Raw genomic sequence first — 15,926 nt, forward strand, 5'->3', positions numbered from 1 at the left:
GCTATACATTCTTACTACCATTACAACCGTCGCCTACTAATGGATAATGCCCTATACTACTTACTCTCTCGCTCAACTACGAAGACGAGTTTACCACGATTTCCACCCCTCCCTCTATACCGCAGCAACACGTATTTTACACCCCTTTCACAACGCGCTTTTCGCGCCCCAACTCTCCCTAGCCGCGTGACTAACGAGCTCCGAGCCAAAACATATCGCAAATGTCAAAAATATGATGACAGGCTTAATATATATCACGCACGTGCGTTCTGTTCCTCACGTACGTACAAAAATAATTAAAAAGGGAATGCAACACGAGGACTTCCCAGGAGGTCACCCATCCTAGTACTACTCTCGCCCAAGCACGCTTAACTTCGGAGTTCTGATGGGATCCGATGCTTTAGTGCTGGTATGATCGCATCCGACATGTTACCCCCGGCTTCATCCCTTATGCTTCCCACTCCCACGTCCGCTGCAAAGACGGCTATACATTCTTACTACCATTACAACCGTCGCCTACTAATGGATAATGCCCTATACTACTTACTCTCTCGCTCAACTACGAAGACGAGTTTACCACGATTTCCACCCCTCCCTCTATACCGCAGCAACACGTATTTTACACCCCTTTCACAACGCGCTTTTCGCGCCCCAACTCTCCCTAGCCGCGTGACTAACGAGCTCCGAGCCAAAACATATCGCAAATGTCAAAAATATGATGACAGGCTTAATATATATCACGCACGTGCGTTCTGTTCCTCACGTACGTACAAAAATAATTAAAAAGGGAATGCAACACGAGGACTTCCCAGGAGGTCACCCATCCTAGTACTACTCTCGCCCAAACACGCTTAACTTCGGAGTTCTGATGGGATCCGGTGCTTTAGTGCTGGTATGATCGCATCCGACATGTTACCCCCGGCTTCATCCCTTATGCTTCCCACTCCCACGTCCGCTGCAAAGACGGCTATACATTCTTACTACCATTACAACCGTCGCCTACTAATGGATAATGCCCTATACTACTTACTCTCTCGCTCAACTACGAAGACGAGTTTACCACGATTTCCACCCCTCCCTCTATACCGCAGCAACACGTATTTTACACCCCTTTCACAACGCGCTTTTCGCGCCCCAACTCTCCCTAGCCGCGTGAGTAACGAGCTCCGAGCTAAAACATATCGCAAATGTCAAAAATATGATGACAGGCTTAATATATATCACGCACGTGCGTTCTGTTCCTCACGTACGTACAAAAATAATTAAAAAGGGAATGCAACACGAGGACTTCCCAGGAGGTCACCCATCCTAGTACTACTCTCGCCCAAGCACGCTTAACTTCGGAGTTCTGATGGGATCCGGTGCTTTAGTGCTGGTATGATCGCATCCGACATGTTACCCCCGGCTTCATCCCTTATGCTTCCCACTCCCACGTCCGCTGCAAAGACGGCTATACATTCTTACTACCATTACAACCGTCGCCTACTAATGGATAATGCCCTATACTACTTACTCTCTCGCTCAACTACGAAGACGAGTTTACCACGATTTCCACCCCTCCCTCTATACCGCAGCAACACGTATTTTACACCCCTTTCACAACGCGCTTTTCGCGCCCCAACTCTCCCTAGCCGCGTGACTAACGAGCTCCGAGCTAAAACATATCGCAAATGTCAAAAATATGATGACAGGCTTAATATATATCACGCACGTGCGTTCTGTTCCTCACGTACGTACAAAAATAATTAAAAAGGGAATGCAACACGAGGACTTCCCAGGAGGTCACCCATCCTAGTACTACTCTCGCCCAAGCACGCTTAACTTTGGAGTTCTGATGGGATCCGGTGCTTTAGTGCTGGTATGATCGCATCCGACATGTTACCCCCGGCTTCATCCCTTATGCTTCCCACTCCCACGTCCGCTGCAAAGACGGCTATACATTCTTACTACCATTACAACCGTCGCCTACTAATGGATAATGCCCTATACTACTTACTCTCTCGCTCAACTACGAAGACGAGTTTACCACGATTTCCACCCCTCCCTCTATACCGCAGCAACACGTATTTTACACCCCTTTCACAACGCGCTTTTCGCGCCCCAACTCTCCCTAGCCGCGTGACTAACGAGCTCCGAGCTAAAACATATCGCAAATGTCAAAAATATGATGACAGGCTTAATATATATCACGCACGTGCGTTCTGTTCCCCACGTACGTACAAAAATAATTAAAAAGGGAATGCAACACGAGGACTTCCCAGGAGGTCACCCATCCTAGTACTACTCTCGCCCAAGCACGCTTAACTTCGGAGTTCTGATGGGATCCGGTGCTTTAGTGCTGGTATGATCGCATCCGACATGTTACCCCCGGCTTCATCCCTTATGCTTCCCACTCCCACGTCCGCTGCAAAGACGGCTATACATTCTTACTACCATTACAACCGTCGCCTACTAATGGATAATGCCCTATACTACTTACTCTCTCGCTCAACTACGAAGACGAGTTTACCACGATTTCCACCCCTCCCTCTATACCGCAGCAACACGTATTTTACACCCCTTTCACAACGCGCTTTTCGCGCCCCAGCTCTCCCTAGCCGCGTGACTAACGAGCTCCGAGCTCAAACATATCGCGAATGTCAAAAATATGATGACAGGCTTAATATATATCACGCACGTGCGTTCTGTTCCTCACGTACGTACAAAAATAATTAAAAAGGGAATGCAACACGAGGACTTCCCAGGAGGTCACCCATCCTAGTACTACTCTCGCCCAAGCACGCTTAACTTCGGAGTTCTGATGGGATCCGGTGCTTTAGTGCTGGTATGATCGCATCCGACATGTTACCCCCGGCTTCATCCCTTATGCTTCCCACTCCCACGTCCGCTGCAAAGACGGCTATACATTCTTACTACCATTACAACCGTCGCCTACTAATGGATAATGCCCTATACTACTTACTCTCTCGCTCAACTACGAAGACGAGTTTACCACGATTTCCATCCCTCCCTCTATACCGCAGCAACACGTATTTTACACCCCTTTCACAACGCGCTTTTCGCGCCCAACTCTCCCTAGCCGCGTGACTAACGAGCTCCGAGCTAAAACATATCGCAAATGTCAAAAATATGATGACAGGCTTAATTTATATCACGCACGTGCGTTCTGTTCCTCACGTACGTACAAAAATAATTAAAAAGGGAATGCAACACGAGGACTTCCCAGGAGGTCACCCATCCTAGTACTACTCTCGCCCAAGCACGCTTAACTTCGGAGTTCTGATGGGATCCGGTGCTTTAGTGCTGGTATGATCGCATCCAACATGTTACCCCCGGCTTCATCCCTTATGCTTCCCTCTCCCACGTCCGCTGCAAAGACGGCTATACATTCTTACTACCATTACAACCGTCGCCTACTAATGGATAATGCCCTATACTACTTACTCTCTCGCTCAACTACGAAGACGAGTTTACCACGATTTCCACCCCTCCCTCTATACCGCAGCAACACGTATTTTACACCCCTTTCACAACGCGCTTTTCGCGCCCCAACTCTCCCTAGCCGCGTGACTAACGAGCTCCGAGCTAAAACATATCGCAAATGTCAAAAATATGATGACAGGCTTAATATATATCACGCACGTGCGTTCTGTTCCTCACGTACGTACAAAAATAATTAAAAAGGGAATGCAACACGAGGACTTCCCAGGAGGTCACCCATCCTAGTACTACTCTCGCCCAAGCACGCTTAACTTCGGAGTTCTGATGGGATCCGGTGCTTTAGTGCTGGTATGATCGCATCCGACATATTACCCCCGACTTCATCCCTTATGCTTCCCACTCCCACGTCCGCTACAAAGACGGCTATACATTCTTACTACCATTACAACCGTCGCCTACTAATGGATAATGCCCTATACTACTTACTCTCTCGCTCAACTACGAAGACGAGTTTACCACGATTTCCACCCCTCCCTCTATACCGCAGCAACACGTATTTTACACCCCTTTCACAACGCGCTTTTCGCGCCCCAACTCTCCCTAGCCGCGTGACTAACGAGCTCCGAGCTAAAACATATCGCAAATGTCAAAAATATGATGACAGGCTTAATATATATCACGCACGTGCGTTCTGTTCCTCACGTACGTACAAAAATAATTAAAAAGGGAATGCAACACGAGGACTTCCCAGGAGGTCACCCATCCTAGTACTACTCTCGCCCAAGCACGCTTAACTTCGGAGTTCTGATGGGATCCGGTGCTTTAGTGCTGGTATGATCGCATCCGACATGTTACCCCCGGCTTCATCCCTTATGCTTCCCACTCCCACGTCCGCTACAAAGACGGCTATACATTCTTACTACCATTACAACCGTCGCCTACTAATGGATAATGCCCTATACTACTTACTCTCTCGCTCAACTACGAAGACGAGTTTACCACGATTTCCACCCCTCCCTCTATACCGCAGCAACACGTATTTTACACCCCTTTCACAACGCGCTTTTCGCGCCCCAACTCTCCCTAGCCGCGTGACTAACGAGCTCCGAGCTAAAACATATCGCAAATGTCAAAAATATGATGACATGCTTAATATATATCACGCACGTGCGTTCTGTTCCTCACGTACGTACAAAAATAATTAAAAAGGGAATGCAACACGAGGACTTCCCAGGAGGTCACCCATCCTAGTACTACTCTCGCCCAAGCACGCTTAACTTCGGAGTTCTGATGGGATCCGGTGCTTTAGTGCTGGTATGATCGCATCCGACATGTTACCCCCGGCTTCATCCCTTATGCTTCCCACTCCCACGTCCGCTACAAAGACGGCTATACATTCTTACTACCATTACAACCGTCGCCTACTAATGGATAATGCCCTATACTACTTACTCTCTCGCTCAACTACGAAGACGAGTTTACCACGATTTCCACCCCTCCCTCTATACCACAGCAACACGTATTTTACACCCCTTTCACAACGCGCTTTTCGCGCCCTAACTCTCCCTAGCCGCGTGACTAACGAGCTCCGAGCTAAAACATATCGCAAATGTCAAAAATATGATGACAGGCTTAATATATATCACGCACGTGCGTTCTGTTCCTCACGTACGTACAAAAATAATTAAAAAGGGAATGCAACACGAGGACTTCCCAGGAGGTCACCCATCCTAGTACTACTCTCGCCCAAGCACGCTTAACTTCGGAGTTCTGATGGGATCCGGTGCTTTAGTGCTGGTATGATCGCATCCGACATGTTACCCCCGGCTTCATCCCTTATGCTTCCCACTCCCACGTCCGCTACAAAGACGGCTATACATTCTTACTACCATTACAACCGTCGCCTACTAATGGATAATGCCCTATACTACTTACTCTCTCGCTCAACTACGAAGACGAGTTTACCACGATTTCCACCCCTCCCTCTATACCGCAGCAACACGTATTTTACACCCCTTTCACAACGCGCTTTTCGCGCCCCAACTCTCCCTAGCCGCGTGACTAACGAGCTCCGAGCCAAAACATATCGCAAATGTCAAAAATATGATGACAGGCTTAATATATATCACGCACGTGCGTTCTGTTCCTCACGTACGTACAAAAATAATTAAAAAGGGAATGCAACACGAGGACTTCCCAGGAGGTCACCCATCCTAGTACTACTCTCGCCCAAGCACGCTTAACTTCGGAGTTCTGATGGGATCCGATGCTTTAGTGCTGGTATGATCGCATCCGACATGTTACCCCCGGCTTCATCCCTTATGCTTCCCACTCCCACGTCCGCTGCAAAGACGGCTATACATTCTTACTACCATTACAACCGTCGCCTACTAATGGATAATGCCCTATACTACTTACTCTCTCGCTCAACTACGAAGACGAGTTTACCACGATTTCCACCCCTCCCTCTATACCGCAGCAACACGTATTTTACACCCCTTTCACAACGCGCTTTTCGCGCCCCAACTCTCCCTAGCCGCGTGACTAACGAGCTCCGAGCCAAAACATATCGCAAATGTCAAAAATATGATGACAGGCTTAATATATATCACGCACGTGCGTTCTGTTCCTCACGTACGTACAAAAATAATTAAAAAGGGAATGCAACACGAGGACTTCCCAGGAGGTCACCCATCCTAGTACTACTCTCGCCCAAACACGCTTAACTTCGGAGTTCTGATGGGATCCGGTGCTTTAGTGCTGGTATGATCGCATCCGACATGTTACCCCCGGCTTCATCCCTTATGCTTCCCACTCCCACGTCCGCTGCAAAGACGGCTATACATTCTTACTACCATTACAACCGTCGCCTACTAATGGATAATGCCCTATACTACTTACTCTCTCGCTCAACTACGAAGACGAGTTTACCACGATTTCCACCCCTCCCTCTATACCGCAGCAACACGTATTTTACACCCCTTTCACAACGCGCTTTTCGCGCCCCAACTCTCCCTAGCCGCGTGACTAACGAGCTCCGAGCTAAAACATATCGCAAATGTCAAAAATATGATGACAGGCTTAATATATATCACGCACGTGCGTTCTGTTCCTCACGTACGTACAAAAATAATTAAAAAGGGAATGCAACACGAGGACTTCCCAGGAGGTCACCCATCCTAGTACTACTCTCGCCCAAGCACGCTTAACTTCGGAGTTCTGATGGGATCCGGTGCTTTAGTGCTGGTATGATCGCATCCGACATGTTACCCCCGGCTTCATCCCTTATGCTTCCCACTCCCACGTCCGCTGCAAAGACGGCTATACATTCTTACTACCATTACAACCGTCGCCTACTAATGGATAATGCCCTATACTACTTACTCTCTCGCTCAACTACGAAGACGAGTTTACCACGATTTCCACCCCTCCCTCTATACCGCAGCAACACGTATTTTACACCCCTTTCACAACGCGCTTTTCGCGCCCCAACTCTCCCTAGCCGCGTGACTAACGAGCTCCGAGCTAAAACATATCGCAAATGTCAAAAATATGATGACAGGCTTAATATATATCACGCACGTGCGTTCTGTTCCTCACGTACGTACAAAAATAATTAAAAAGGGAATGCAACACGAGGACTTCCCAGGAGGTCACCCATCCTAGTACTACTCTCGCCCAAGCACGCTTAACTTCGGAGTTCTGATGGGATCCGGTGCTTTAGTGCTGGTATGATCGCATCCGACATGTTACCCCCGGCTTCATCCCTTATGCTTCCCACTCCCACGTCCGCTACAAAGACGGCTATACATTCTTACTACCATTACAACCGTCGCCTACTAATGGATAATGCCCTATACTACTTACTCTCTCGCTCAACTACGAAGACGAGTTTACCACGATTTCCACCCCTCCCTCTATACCGCAGCAACACGTATTTTACACCCCTTTCACAACGCGCTTTTCGCGCCCCAACTCTCCCTAGCCGCGTGACTAACGAGCTCCGAGCCAAAACATATCGCAAATGTCAAAAATATGATGACAGGCTTAATATATATCACGCACGTGCGTTCTGTTCCTCACGTACGTACAAAAATAATTAAAAAGGGAATGCAACACGAGGACTTCCCAGGAGGTCACCCATCCTAGTACTACTCTCGCCCAAGCACGCTTAACTTCGGAGTTCTGATGGGATCCGATGCTTTAGTGCTGGTATGATCGCATCCGACATGTTACCCCCGGCTTCATCCCTTATGCTTCCCACTCCCACGTCCGCTGCAAAGACGGCTATACATTCTTACTACCATTACAACCGTCGCCTACTAATGGATAATGCCCTATACTACTTACTCTCTCGCTCAACTACGAAGACGAGTTTACCACGATTTCCACCCCTCCCTCTATACCGCAGCAACACGTATTTTACACCCCTTTCACAACGCGCTTTTCGCGCCCCAACTCTCCCTAGCCGCGTGACTAACGAGCTCCGAGCCAAAACATATCGCAAATGTCAAAAATATGATGACAGGCTTAATATATATCACGCACGTGCGTTCTGTTCCTCACGTACGTACAAAAATAATTAAAAAGGGAATGCAACACGAGGACTTCCCAGGAGGTCACCCATCCTAGTACTACTCTCGCCCAAACACGCTTAACTTCGGAGTTCTGATGGGATCCGGTGCTTTAGTGCTGGTATGATCGCATCCGACATGTTACCCCCGGCTTCATCCCTTATGCTTCCCACTCCCACGTCCGCTGCAAAGACGGCTATACATTCTTACTACCATTACAACCGTCGCCTACTAATGGATAATGCCCTATACTACTTACTCTCTCGCTCAACTACGAAGACGAGTTTACCACGATTTCCACCCCTCCCTCTATACCGCAGCAACACGTATTTTACACCCCTTTCACAACGCGCTTTTCGCGCCCCAACTCTCCCTAGCCGCGTGACTAACGAGCTCCGAGCTAAAACATATCGCAAATGTCAAAAATATGATGACAGGCTTAATATATATCACGCACGTGCGTTCTGTTCCTCACGTACGTACAAAAATAATTAAAAAGGGAATGCAACACGAGGACTTCCCAGGAGGTCACCCATCCTAGTACTACTCTCGCCCAAGCACGCTTAACTTCGGAGTTCTGATGGGATCCGGTGCTTTAGTGCTGGTATGATCGCATCCGACATGTTACCCCCGGCTTCATCCCTTATGCTTCCCACTCCCACGTCCGCTGCAAAGACGGCTATACATTCTTACTACCATTACAACCGTCGCCTACTAATGGATAATGCCCTATACTACTTACTCTCTCGCTCAACTACGAAGACGAGTTTACCACGATTTCCACCCCTCCCTCTATACCGCAGCAACACGTATTTTACACCCCTTTCACAACGCGCTTTTCGCGCCCCAACTCTCCCTAGCCGCGTGACTAACGAGCTCCGAGCTAAAACATATCGCAAATGTCAAAAATATGATGACAGGCTTAATATATATCACGCACGTGCGTTCTGTTCCTCACGTACGTACAAAAATAATTAAAAAGGGAATGCAACACGAGGACTTCCCAGGAGGTCACCCATCCTAGTACTACTCTCGCCCAAGCACGCTTAACTTTGGAGTTCTGATGGGATCCGGTGCTTTAGTGCTGGTATGATCGCATCCGACATGTTACCCCCGGCTTCATCCCTTATGCTTCCCACTCCCACGTCCGCTGCAAAGACGGCTATACATTCTTACTACCATTACAACCGTCGCCTACTAATGGATAATGCCCTATACTACTTACTCTCTCGCTCAACTACGAAGACGAGTTTACCACGATTTCCACCCCTCCCTCTATACCGCAGCAACACGTATTTTACACCCCTTTCACAACGCGCTTTTCGCGCCCCAACTCTCCCTAGCCGCGTGACTAACGAGCTCCGAGCTAAAACATATCGCAAATGTCAAAAATATGATGACAGGCTTAATATATATCACGCACGTGCGTTCTGTTCCTCACGTACGTACAAAAATAATTAAAAAGGGAATGCAACACGAGGACTTCCCAGGAGGTCACCCATCCTAGTACTACTCTCGCCCAAGCACGCTTAACTTCGGAGTTCTGATGGGATCCGGTGCTTTAGTGCTGGTATGATCGCATCCGACATGTTACCCCCGGCTTCATCCCTTATGCTTCCCACTCCCACGTCCGCTGCAAAGACGGCTATACATTCTTACTACCATTACAACCGTCGCCTACTAATGGATAATGCCCTATACTACTTACTCTCTCGCTCAACTACGAAGACGAGTTTACCACGATTTCCACCCCTCCCTCTATACCGCAGCAACACGTATTTTACACCCCTTTCACAACGCGCTTTTCGCGCCCCAACTCTCCCTAGCCGCGTGACTAACGAGCTCCGAGCTAAAACATATCGCAAATGTCAAAAATATGATGACAGGCTTAATATATATCACGCACGTGCGTTCTGTTCCTCACGTACGTACAAAAATAATTAAAAAGGGAATGCAACACGAGGACTTCCCAGGAGGTCACCCATCCTAGTACTACTCTCGCCCAAGCACGCTTAACTTCGGAGTTCTGATGGGATCCGGTGCTTTAGTGCTGGTATGATCGCATCCGACATGTTACCCCCGGCTTCATCCCTTATGCTTCCCACTCCCACGTCCGCTGCAAAGACGGCTATACATTCTTACTACCATTACAACCGTCGCCTACTAATGGATAATGCCCTATACTACTTACTCTCTCGCTCAACTACGAAGACGAGTTTACCACGATTTCCACCCCTCCCTCTATACCGCAGCAACACGTATTTTACACCCCTTTCACAACGCGCTTTTCGCGCCCCAACTCTCCCTAGCCGCGTGACTAACGAGCTCCGAGCTAAAACATATCGCAAATGTCAAAAATATGATGACAGGCTTAATATATATCACGCACGTGCGTTCTGTTCCTCACGTACGTACAAAAATAATTAAAAAGGGAATGCAACACGAGGACTTCCCAGGAGGTCACCCATCCTAGTACTACTCTCGCCCAAGCACGCTTAACTTCGGAGTTCTGATGGGATCCGGTGCTTTAGTGCTGGTATGATCGCATCCGACATATTACCCCCGACTTCATCCCTTATGCTTCCCACTCCCACGTCCGCTACAAAGACGGCTATACATTCTTACTACCATTACAACCGTCGCCTACTAATGGATAATGCCCTATACTACTTACTCTCTCGCTCAACTACGAAGACGAGTTTACCACGATTTCCACCCCTCCCTCTATACCGCAGCAACACGTATTTTACACCCCTTTCACAACGCGCTTTTCGCGCCCCAACTCTCCCTAGCCGCGTGACTAACGAGCTCCGAGCTAAAACATATCGCAAATGTCAAAAATATGATGACAGGCTTAATATATATCACGCACGTGCGTTCTGTTCCTCACGTACGTACAAAAATAATTAAAAAGGGAATGCAACACGAGGACTTCCCAGGAGGTCACCCATCCTAGTACTACTCTCGCCCAAGCACGCTTAACTTCGGAGTTCTGATGGGATCCGGTGCTTTAGTGCTGGTATGATCGCATCCGACATGTTACCCCCGGCTTCATCCCTTATGCTTCCCACTCCCACGTCCGCTACAAAGACGGCTATACATTCTTACTACCATTACAACCGTCGCCTACTAATGGATAATGCCCTATACTACTTACTCTCTCGCTCAACTACGAAGACGAGTTTACCACGATTTCCACCCCTCCCTCTATACCGCAGCAACACGTATTTTACACCCCTTTCACAACGCGCTTTTCGCGCCCCAACTCTCCCTAGCCGCGTGACTAACGAGCTCCGAGCTAAAACATATCGCAAATGTCAAAAATATGATGACATGCTTAATATATATCACGCACGTGCGTTCTGTTCCTCACGTACGTACAAAAATAATTAAAAAGGGAATGCAACACGAGGACTTCCCAGGAGGTCACCCATCCTAGTACTACTCTCGCCCAAGCACGCTTAACTTCGGAGTTCTGATGGGATCCGGTGCTTTAGTGCTGGTATGATCGCATCCGACATGTTACCCCCGGCTTCATCCCTTATGCTTCCCACTCCCACGTCCGCTACAAAGACGGCTATACATTCTTACTACCATTACAACCGTCGCCTACTAATGGATAATGCCCTATACTACTTACTCTCTCGCTCAACTACGAAGACGAGTTTACCACGATTTCCACCCCTCCCTCTATACCGCAGCAACACGTATTTTACACCCCTTTCACAACGCGCTTTTCGCGCCCCAACTCTCCCTAGCCGCGTGACTAACGAGCTCCGAGCTAAAACATATCGCAAATGTCAAAAATATGATGACAGGCTTAATATATATCACGCACGTGCGTTCTGTTCCTCACGTACGTACAAAAATAATTAAAAAGGGAATGCAACACGAGGACTTCCCAGGAGGTCACCCATCCTAGTACTACTCTCGCCCAAGCACGCTTAACTTCGGAGTTCTGATGGGATCCGGTGCTTTAGTGCTGGTATGATCGCATCCGACATGTTACCCCCGGCTTCATCCCTTATGCTTCCCACTCCCACGTCCGCTACAAAGACGGCTATACATTCTTACTACCATTACAACCGTCGCCTACTAATGGATAATGCCCTATACTACTTACTCTCTCGCTCAACTACGAAGACGAGTTTACCACGATTTCCACCCCTCCCTCTATACCGCAGCAACACGTATTTTACACCCCTTTCACAACGCGCTTTTCGCGCCCCAACTCTCCCTAGCCGCGTGACTAACGAGCTCCGAGCTAAAACATATCGCAAATGTCAAAAATATGATGACAGGCTTAATATATATCACGCACGTGCGTTCTGTTCCTCACGTACGTACAAAAATAATTAAAAAGGGAATGCAACACGAGGACTTCCGAGGAGGTCACCCATCCTAGTACTACTCTCGCCCAAGCACGCTTAACTTCGGAGTTCTGATGGGATCCGGTGCTTTAGTGCTGGTATGATCGCATCCGACATGTTACCCCCGGCTTCATCCCTTATGCTTCCCACTCCCACGTCCGCTACAAAGACGGCTATACATTCTTACTACCATTACAACCGTCGCCTACTAATGGATAATGCCCTATACTACTTACTCTCTCGCTCAACTACGAAGACGAGTTTACCACGATTTCCACCCCTCCCTCTATACCGCAGCAACACGTATTTTACACCCCTTTCACAACGCGCTTTTCGCGCCCCAACTCTCCCTAGCCGCGTGACTAACGAGCTCCGAGCTAAAACATATCGCAAATGTCAAAAATATGATGACAGGCTTAATATATATCACGCACGTGCGTTCTGTTCCTCACGTACGTACAAAAATAATTAAAAAGGGAATGCAACACGAGGACTTCCCAGGAGGTCACCCATCCTAGTACTACTCTCGCCCAAGCAAGCTTAACTTCGGAGTTCTGATGGGATCCGGTGCTTTAGTGCTGGTATGATCGCATCCGACATGTTACCCCCGGCTTCATCCCTTATGCTTCCCACTCCCACGTCCGCTACAAAGACGGCTATACATTCTTACTACCATTACAACCGTCGCCTACTAATGGATAATGCCCTATACTACTTACTCTCTCGCTCAACTACGAAGACGAGTTTACCACGATTTCCACCCCTCCCTCTATACCGCAGCAACACGTATTTTACACCCCTTTCACAACGCGCTTTTCGCGCCCCAACTCTCCCTAGCCGCGTGACTAACAAGCTCCGAGCTAAAACATATCGCAAATGTCAAAAATATGATGACAGGCTTAATATATATCACGCACGTGCGTTCTGTTCCTCACGTACGTACAAAAATAATTAAAAAGGGAATGCAACACGAGGACTTCCCAGGAGGTCACCCATCCTAGTACTACTCTCGCCCAAGCACGCTTAACTTCGGAGTTCTGATGGGATCCGGTGCTTTAGTGCTGGTATGATCGCATCCGACATGTTACCCCCGGCTTCATCCCTTATGCTTCCCACTCCCACGTCCGCTACAAAGACAGCTATACATTCTTACTACCATTACAACCGTCGCCTACTAATGGATAATGCCCTATACTACTTACTCTCTCGCTCAACTACGAAGACGAGTTTACCACGATTTCCACCCCTCCCTCTATACCGCAGCAACACGTATTTTACACCCCTTTCACAACGCGCTTTTCGCGCCCCAACTCTCCCTAGCCGCGTGACTAACAAGCTCCGAGCTAAAACATATCGCAAATGTCAAAAATATGATGACAGGCTTAATATATATCACGCACGTGCGTTCTGTTCCTCACGTACGTACAAAAATAATTAAAAAGGGAATGCAACACGAGGACTTCCCAGGAGGTCACCCATCCTAGTACTACTCTCGCCCAAGCACGCTTAACTTCGGAGTTCTGATGGGATCCGGTGCTTTAGTGCTGGTATGATCGCATCCGACATGTTACCCCCGGCTTCATCCCTTATGCTTCCCACTCCCACGTTCGCTCCAAAGACGGCTATACATTCTTACTACCATTACAACCGTCGCCTACTAATGGATAATGCCTTATACTACTTACTCTCTCGCTCAACTACGAAGACGAGTTTACCATGATTTCCACCCCTCCCTCTATACCGCAGCAACACGTATTTTACACCCCTTTCACAACGCGCTTTTCGCGCCCCAACTCTCCCTAGCCGCGTGACTAACGAGCTCCGAGCTAAAACATATCGCAAATGTCAAAAATATGATGACAGGCTTAATATATATCACGCACGTGCGTTCTGTTCCTCACGTACGTACAAAAATAATTAAAAAGGGAATGCAACACGAGGACTTCCCAGGAGGTCACCCATCCTAGTACTACTCTCGCCCAAGCGCGCTTAACTTCGGAGTTCTGATGGGATCCGGTGCTTTAGTGCTGGTATGATCGCATCCGACATGTTACCCCCGGCTTCATCCCTTATCCTTCCCACTCCCACGTCCGCTGCAAAGACGGCTATACATTCTTACTACCATTACAACCGTCGCCTACTAATGGATAATGCCCTATACTACTTACTCTCTCGCTCAACTACGAAGACGAGTTTACCACGATTTCCACCCCTCCCTCTATACCGCAGCAAGACGTATTTTACACCCCTTTCACAACGCGCTTTTCGCGCCCCAACTCTCCCTAGCCGCGTGACTAATGAGCTCCGAGCTAAAACATATCGCAAATGTCAAAAATATGATGACAGGCTTAATATATATCACGCACGTGCGTTCTGTTCCTCACGTACGTACAAAAATAATTAAAAAGGGAATGCAACACGAGGACTTCCCAGGAGGTCATCCATCCTAGTACTACTCTCGCCCAAGCACGCTTAACTTCGGAGTTCTGATGGGATCCGGTGCTTTAGTGCTGGTATGATCGCATCCGACATGTTACCCCCGGCTTCATCCCTTATGCTTCCCACTCCCACGTCCGCTACAAAGACGGCTATACATTCTTACTACCATTACAACCGTCGCCTACTAATGGATAATGCCCTATACTACTTACTCTCTCGCTCAACTACGAAGACGAGTTTACCACGATTTCCACCCCTCCCTCTATACCGCAGCAACACGTATTTTACACCCCTTTCACAACGCGCTTTTCGCGCCCCAACTCTCCCTAGCCGCGTGACTAACGAGCTCCGAGCTAAAACATATCGCAAATGTCAAAAATATGATGACAGGCTTAATATATATCACGCACGTGCGTTCTGTTCCTCACGTACGTCCAAAAATAATTAAAAAGGGAATGCAACACGAGGACTTCCCAGGAGGTCACCCATCCTAGTACTACTCTCGCCCAAGCACGCTTAACTTCGGAGTTCTGATGGGATCCGGTGCTTTAGTGCTGGTATGATCGCATCCGACATGTTACCCCCGGCTTCATCCCTTATGCTTCCCACTCCCACGTCCGCTACAAAGACGGCTATACAATCTTACTACCATTACAACCGTCGCCTACTAATGGATAATGCCCTATACTACTTACTCTCTCGCTCAACTACGAAGACGAGTTTACCACGATTTCCACCCCTCCCTCTATACCGCAGCAACACGTATTTTACACCCCTTTCACAACGCGCTTTTCGCGCCCCAACTCTCCCTAGCCGCGTGACTAACGAGCTCCGAGCTAAAACATATCGCAAATGTCAAAAATATGATGACAGGCTTAATATATATCACGCATGTGCGTTCTGTTCCTCACGTACGTACAAAAATAATTAAAAAGGGAATGCAACACGAGGACTTCCCAAGAGGTCACCCATCCTAGTACTACTCTCGCCCAAGCACGCTTAACTTCGGAGTTCTGATGGGATCCGGTGCTTTAGTGCTGGTATGATCGCATCCGACATGTTACCCCCGGCTTCATCCCTTATGCTTCCCACTCCCACGTCC

The 15,926-nt window shown here is 48.2% G+C and overlaps 33 non-coding genes across 33 annotated transcripts; all 33 read right to left on the bottom strand.

Annotated features, from left to right (window-relative positions):
* Positions 1 to 304: 304 nt before the first annotated feature.
* On the bottom strand, positions 305 to 423 carry LOC147968932 (5S ribosomal RNA). Its single transcript, XR_015606122.1, has one exon. It is a non-coding gene; the product is annotated as a 5S ribosomal RNA (ribosomal RNA).
* Positions 424 to 787: 364 nt separating this feature from the next.
* On the bottom strand, positions 788 to 906 carry LOC147968933 (5S ribosomal RNA). The gene has a single exon (XR_015605877.1). It is a non-coding gene; the product is annotated as a 5S ribosomal RNA (ribosomal RNA).
* A 364-nt stretch (positions 907 to 1,270) lies between these two features.
* LOC147968934 (5S ribosomal RNA) lies at positions 1,271 to 1,389 on the bottom strand. The gene has a single exon (XR_015607023.1). It is a non-coding gene; the product is annotated as a 5S ribosomal RNA (ribosomal RNA).
* Positions 1,390 to 1,753: 364 nt separating this feature from the next.
* On the bottom strand, positions 1,754 to 1,872 carry LOC147968935 (5S ribosomal RNA). Its single transcript, XR_015606277.1, has one exon. It is a non-coding gene; the product is annotated as a 5S ribosomal RNA (ribosomal RNA).
* Positions 1,873 to 2,236: 364 nt separating this feature from the next.
* LOC147968936 (5S ribosomal RNA) lies at positions 2,237 to 2,355 on the bottom strand. The gene has a single exon (XR_015607024.1). It is a non-coding gene; the product is annotated as a 5S ribosomal RNA (ribosomal RNA).
* A 364-nt stretch (positions 2,356 to 2,719) lies between these two features.
* LOC147968937 (5S ribosomal RNA) lies at positions 2,720 to 2,838 on the bottom strand. Its single transcript, XR_015607025.1, has one exon. It is a non-coding gene; the product is annotated as a 5S ribosomal RNA (ribosomal RNA).
* A 363-nt stretch (positions 2,839 to 3,201) lies between these two features.
* Positions 3,202 to 3,320, bottom strand: LOC147968938 (5S ribosomal RNA). The gene has a single exon (XR_015607026.1). It is a non-coding gene; the product is annotated as a 5S ribosomal RNA (ribosomal RNA).
* Positions 3,321 to 3,684: 364 nt separating this feature from the next.
* LOC147968939 (5S ribosomal RNA) lies at positions 3,685 to 3,803 on the bottom strand. The gene has a single exon (XR_015607027.1). It is a non-coding gene; the product is annotated as a 5S ribosomal RNA (ribosomal RNA).
* A 364-nt stretch (positions 3,804 to 4,167) lies between these two features.
* Positions 4,168 to 4,286, bottom strand: LOC147968940 (5S ribosomal RNA). The gene has a single exon (XR_015607028.1). It is a non-coding gene; the product is annotated as a 5S ribosomal RNA (ribosomal RNA).
* Positions 4,287 to 4,650: 364 nt separating this feature from the next.
* On the bottom strand, positions 4,651 to 4,769 carry LOC147968941 (5S ribosomal RNA). Its single transcript, XR_015607029.1, has one exon. It is a non-coding gene; the product is annotated as a 5S ribosomal RNA (ribosomal RNA).
* A 364-nt stretch (positions 4,770 to 5,133) lies between these two features.
* Positions 5,134 to 5,252, bottom strand: LOC147968942 (5S ribosomal RNA). Its single transcript, XR_015607030.1, has one exon. It is a non-coding gene; the product is annotated as a 5S ribosomal RNA (ribosomal RNA).
* A 364-nt stretch (positions 5,253 to 5,616) lies between these two features.
* On the bottom strand, positions 5,617 to 5,735 carry LOC147968943 (5S ribosomal RNA). The gene has a single exon (XR_015606123.1). It is a non-coding gene; the product is annotated as a 5S ribosomal RNA (ribosomal RNA).
* A 364-nt stretch (positions 5,736 to 6,099) lies between these two features.
* LOC147968944 (5S ribosomal RNA) lies at positions 6,100 to 6,218 on the bottom strand. Its single transcript, XR_015605878.1, has one exon. It is a non-coding gene; the product is annotated as a 5S ribosomal RNA (ribosomal RNA).
* A 364-nt stretch (positions 6,219 to 6,582) lies between these two features.
* On the bottom strand, positions 6,583 to 6,701 carry LOC147968945 (5S ribosomal RNA). Its single transcript, XR_015607031.1, has one exon. It is a non-coding gene; the product is annotated as a 5S ribosomal RNA (ribosomal RNA).
* Positions 6,702 to 7,065: 364 nt separating this feature from the next.
* LOC147968946 (5S ribosomal RNA) lies at positions 7,066 to 7,184 on the bottom strand. The gene has a single exon (XR_015607032.1). It is a non-coding gene; the product is annotated as a 5S ribosomal RNA (ribosomal RNA).
* A 364-nt stretch (positions 7,185 to 7,548) lies between these two features.
* Positions 7,549 to 7,667, bottom strand: LOC147968947 (5S ribosomal RNA). The gene has a single exon (XR_015606124.1). It is a non-coding gene; the product is annotated as a 5S ribosomal RNA (ribosomal RNA).
* A 364-nt stretch (positions 7,668 to 8,031) lies between these two features.
* LOC147968948 (5S ribosomal RNA) lies at positions 8,032 to 8,150 on the bottom strand. Its single transcript, XR_015605879.1, has one exon. It is a non-coding gene; the product is annotated as a 5S ribosomal RNA (ribosomal RNA).
* Positions 8,151 to 8,514: 364 nt separating this feature from the next.
* LOC147968949 (5S ribosomal RNA) lies at positions 8,515 to 8,633 on the bottom strand. The gene has a single exon (XR_015607033.1). It is a non-coding gene; the product is annotated as a 5S ribosomal RNA (ribosomal RNA).
* Positions 8,634 to 8,997: 364 nt separating this feature from the next.
* LOC147968950 (5S ribosomal RNA) lies at positions 8,998 to 9,116 on the bottom strand. The gene has a single exon (XR_015606278.1). It is a non-coding gene; the product is annotated as a 5S ribosomal RNA (ribosomal RNA).
* A 364-nt stretch (positions 9,117 to 9,480) lies between these two features.
* On the bottom strand, positions 9,481 to 9,599 carry LOC147968951 (5S ribosomal RNA). Its single transcript, XR_015607034.1, has one exon. It is a non-coding gene; the product is annotated as a 5S ribosomal RNA (ribosomal RNA).
* Positions 9,600 to 9,963: 364 nt separating this feature from the next.
* Positions 9,964 to 10,082, bottom strand: LOC147968952 (5S ribosomal RNA). Its single transcript, XR_015607035.1, has one exon. It is a non-coding gene; the product is annotated as a 5S ribosomal RNA (ribosomal RNA).
* Positions 10,083 to 10,446: 364 nt separating this feature from the next.
* LOC147968953 (5S ribosomal RNA) lies at positions 10,447 to 10,565 on the bottom strand. The gene has a single exon (XR_015607036.1). It is a non-coding gene; the product is annotated as a 5S ribosomal RNA (ribosomal RNA).
* A 364-nt stretch (positions 10,566 to 10,929) lies between these two features.
* LOC147968954 (5S ribosomal RNA) lies at positions 10,930 to 11,048 on the bottom strand. Its single transcript, XR_015607037.1, has one exon. It is a non-coding gene; the product is annotated as a 5S ribosomal RNA (ribosomal RNA).
* Positions 11,049 to 11,412: 364 nt separating this feature from the next.
* On the bottom strand, positions 11,413 to 11,531 carry LOC147968955 (5S ribosomal RNA). The gene has a single exon (XR_015607038.1). It is a non-coding gene; the product is annotated as a 5S ribosomal RNA (ribosomal RNA).
* Positions 11,532 to 11,895: 364 nt separating this feature from the next.
* LOC147968956 (5S ribosomal RNA) lies at positions 11,896 to 12,014 on the bottom strand. Its single transcript, XR_015607039.1, has one exon. It is a non-coding gene; the product is annotated as a 5S ribosomal RNA (ribosomal RNA).
* Positions 12,015 to 12,378: 364 nt separating this feature from the next.
* Positions 12,379 to 12,497, bottom strand: LOC147968957 (5S ribosomal RNA). Its single transcript, XR_015606238.1, has one exon. It is a non-coding gene; the product is annotated as a 5S ribosomal RNA (ribosomal RNA).
* Positions 12,498 to 12,861: 364 nt separating this feature from the next.
* On the bottom strand, positions 12,862 to 12,980 carry LOC147968958 (5S ribosomal RNA). The gene has a single exon (XR_015606256.1). It is a non-coding gene; the product is annotated as a 5S ribosomal RNA (ribosomal RNA).
* A 364-nt stretch (positions 12,981 to 13,344) lies between these two features.
* LOC147968959 (5S ribosomal RNA) lies at positions 13,345 to 13,463 on the bottom strand. The gene has a single exon (XR_015607040.1). It is a non-coding gene; the product is annotated as a 5S ribosomal RNA (ribosomal RNA).
* A 364-nt stretch (positions 13,464 to 13,827) lies between these two features.
* LOC147968960 (5S ribosomal RNA) lies at positions 13,828 to 13,946 on the bottom strand. Its single transcript, XR_015607041.1, has one exon. It is a non-coding gene; the product is annotated as a 5S ribosomal RNA (ribosomal RNA).
* Positions 13,947 to 14,310: 364 nt separating this feature from the next.
* Positions 14,311 to 14,429, bottom strand: LOC147968961 (5S ribosomal RNA). The gene has a single exon (XR_015606073.1). It is a non-coding gene; the product is annotated as a 5S ribosomal RNA (ribosomal RNA).
* Positions 14,430 to 14,793: 364 nt separating this feature from the next.
* Positions 14,794 to 14,912, bottom strand: LOC147968962 (5S ribosomal RNA). The gene has a single exon (XR_015605959.1). It is a non-coding gene; the product is annotated as a 5S ribosomal RNA (ribosomal RNA).
* Positions 14,913 to 15,276: 364 nt separating this feature from the next.
* Positions 15,277 to 15,395, bottom strand: LOC147968963 (5S ribosomal RNA). Its single transcript, XR_015607042.1, has one exon. It is a non-coding gene; the product is annotated as a 5S ribosomal RNA (ribosomal RNA).
* A 364-nt stretch (positions 15,396 to 15,759) lies between these two features.
* On the bottom strand, positions 15,760 to 15,878 carry LOC147968964 (5S ribosomal RNA). The gene has a single exon (XR_015605715.1). It is a non-coding gene; the product is annotated as a 5S ribosomal RNA (ribosomal RNA).
* Positions 15,879 to 15,926: the final 48 nt, after the last annotated feature.

This window comes from Triticum urartu, chromosome 5A, assembly GCF_056163025.1.
Source record: "Triticum urartu cultivar PI428250 chromosome 5A, HENAU_Tu73, whole genome shotgun sequence".
Lineage (NCBI taxonomy): Eukaryota > Viridiplantae > Streptophyta > Magnoliopsida > Poales > Poaceae > Triticum > Triticum urartu.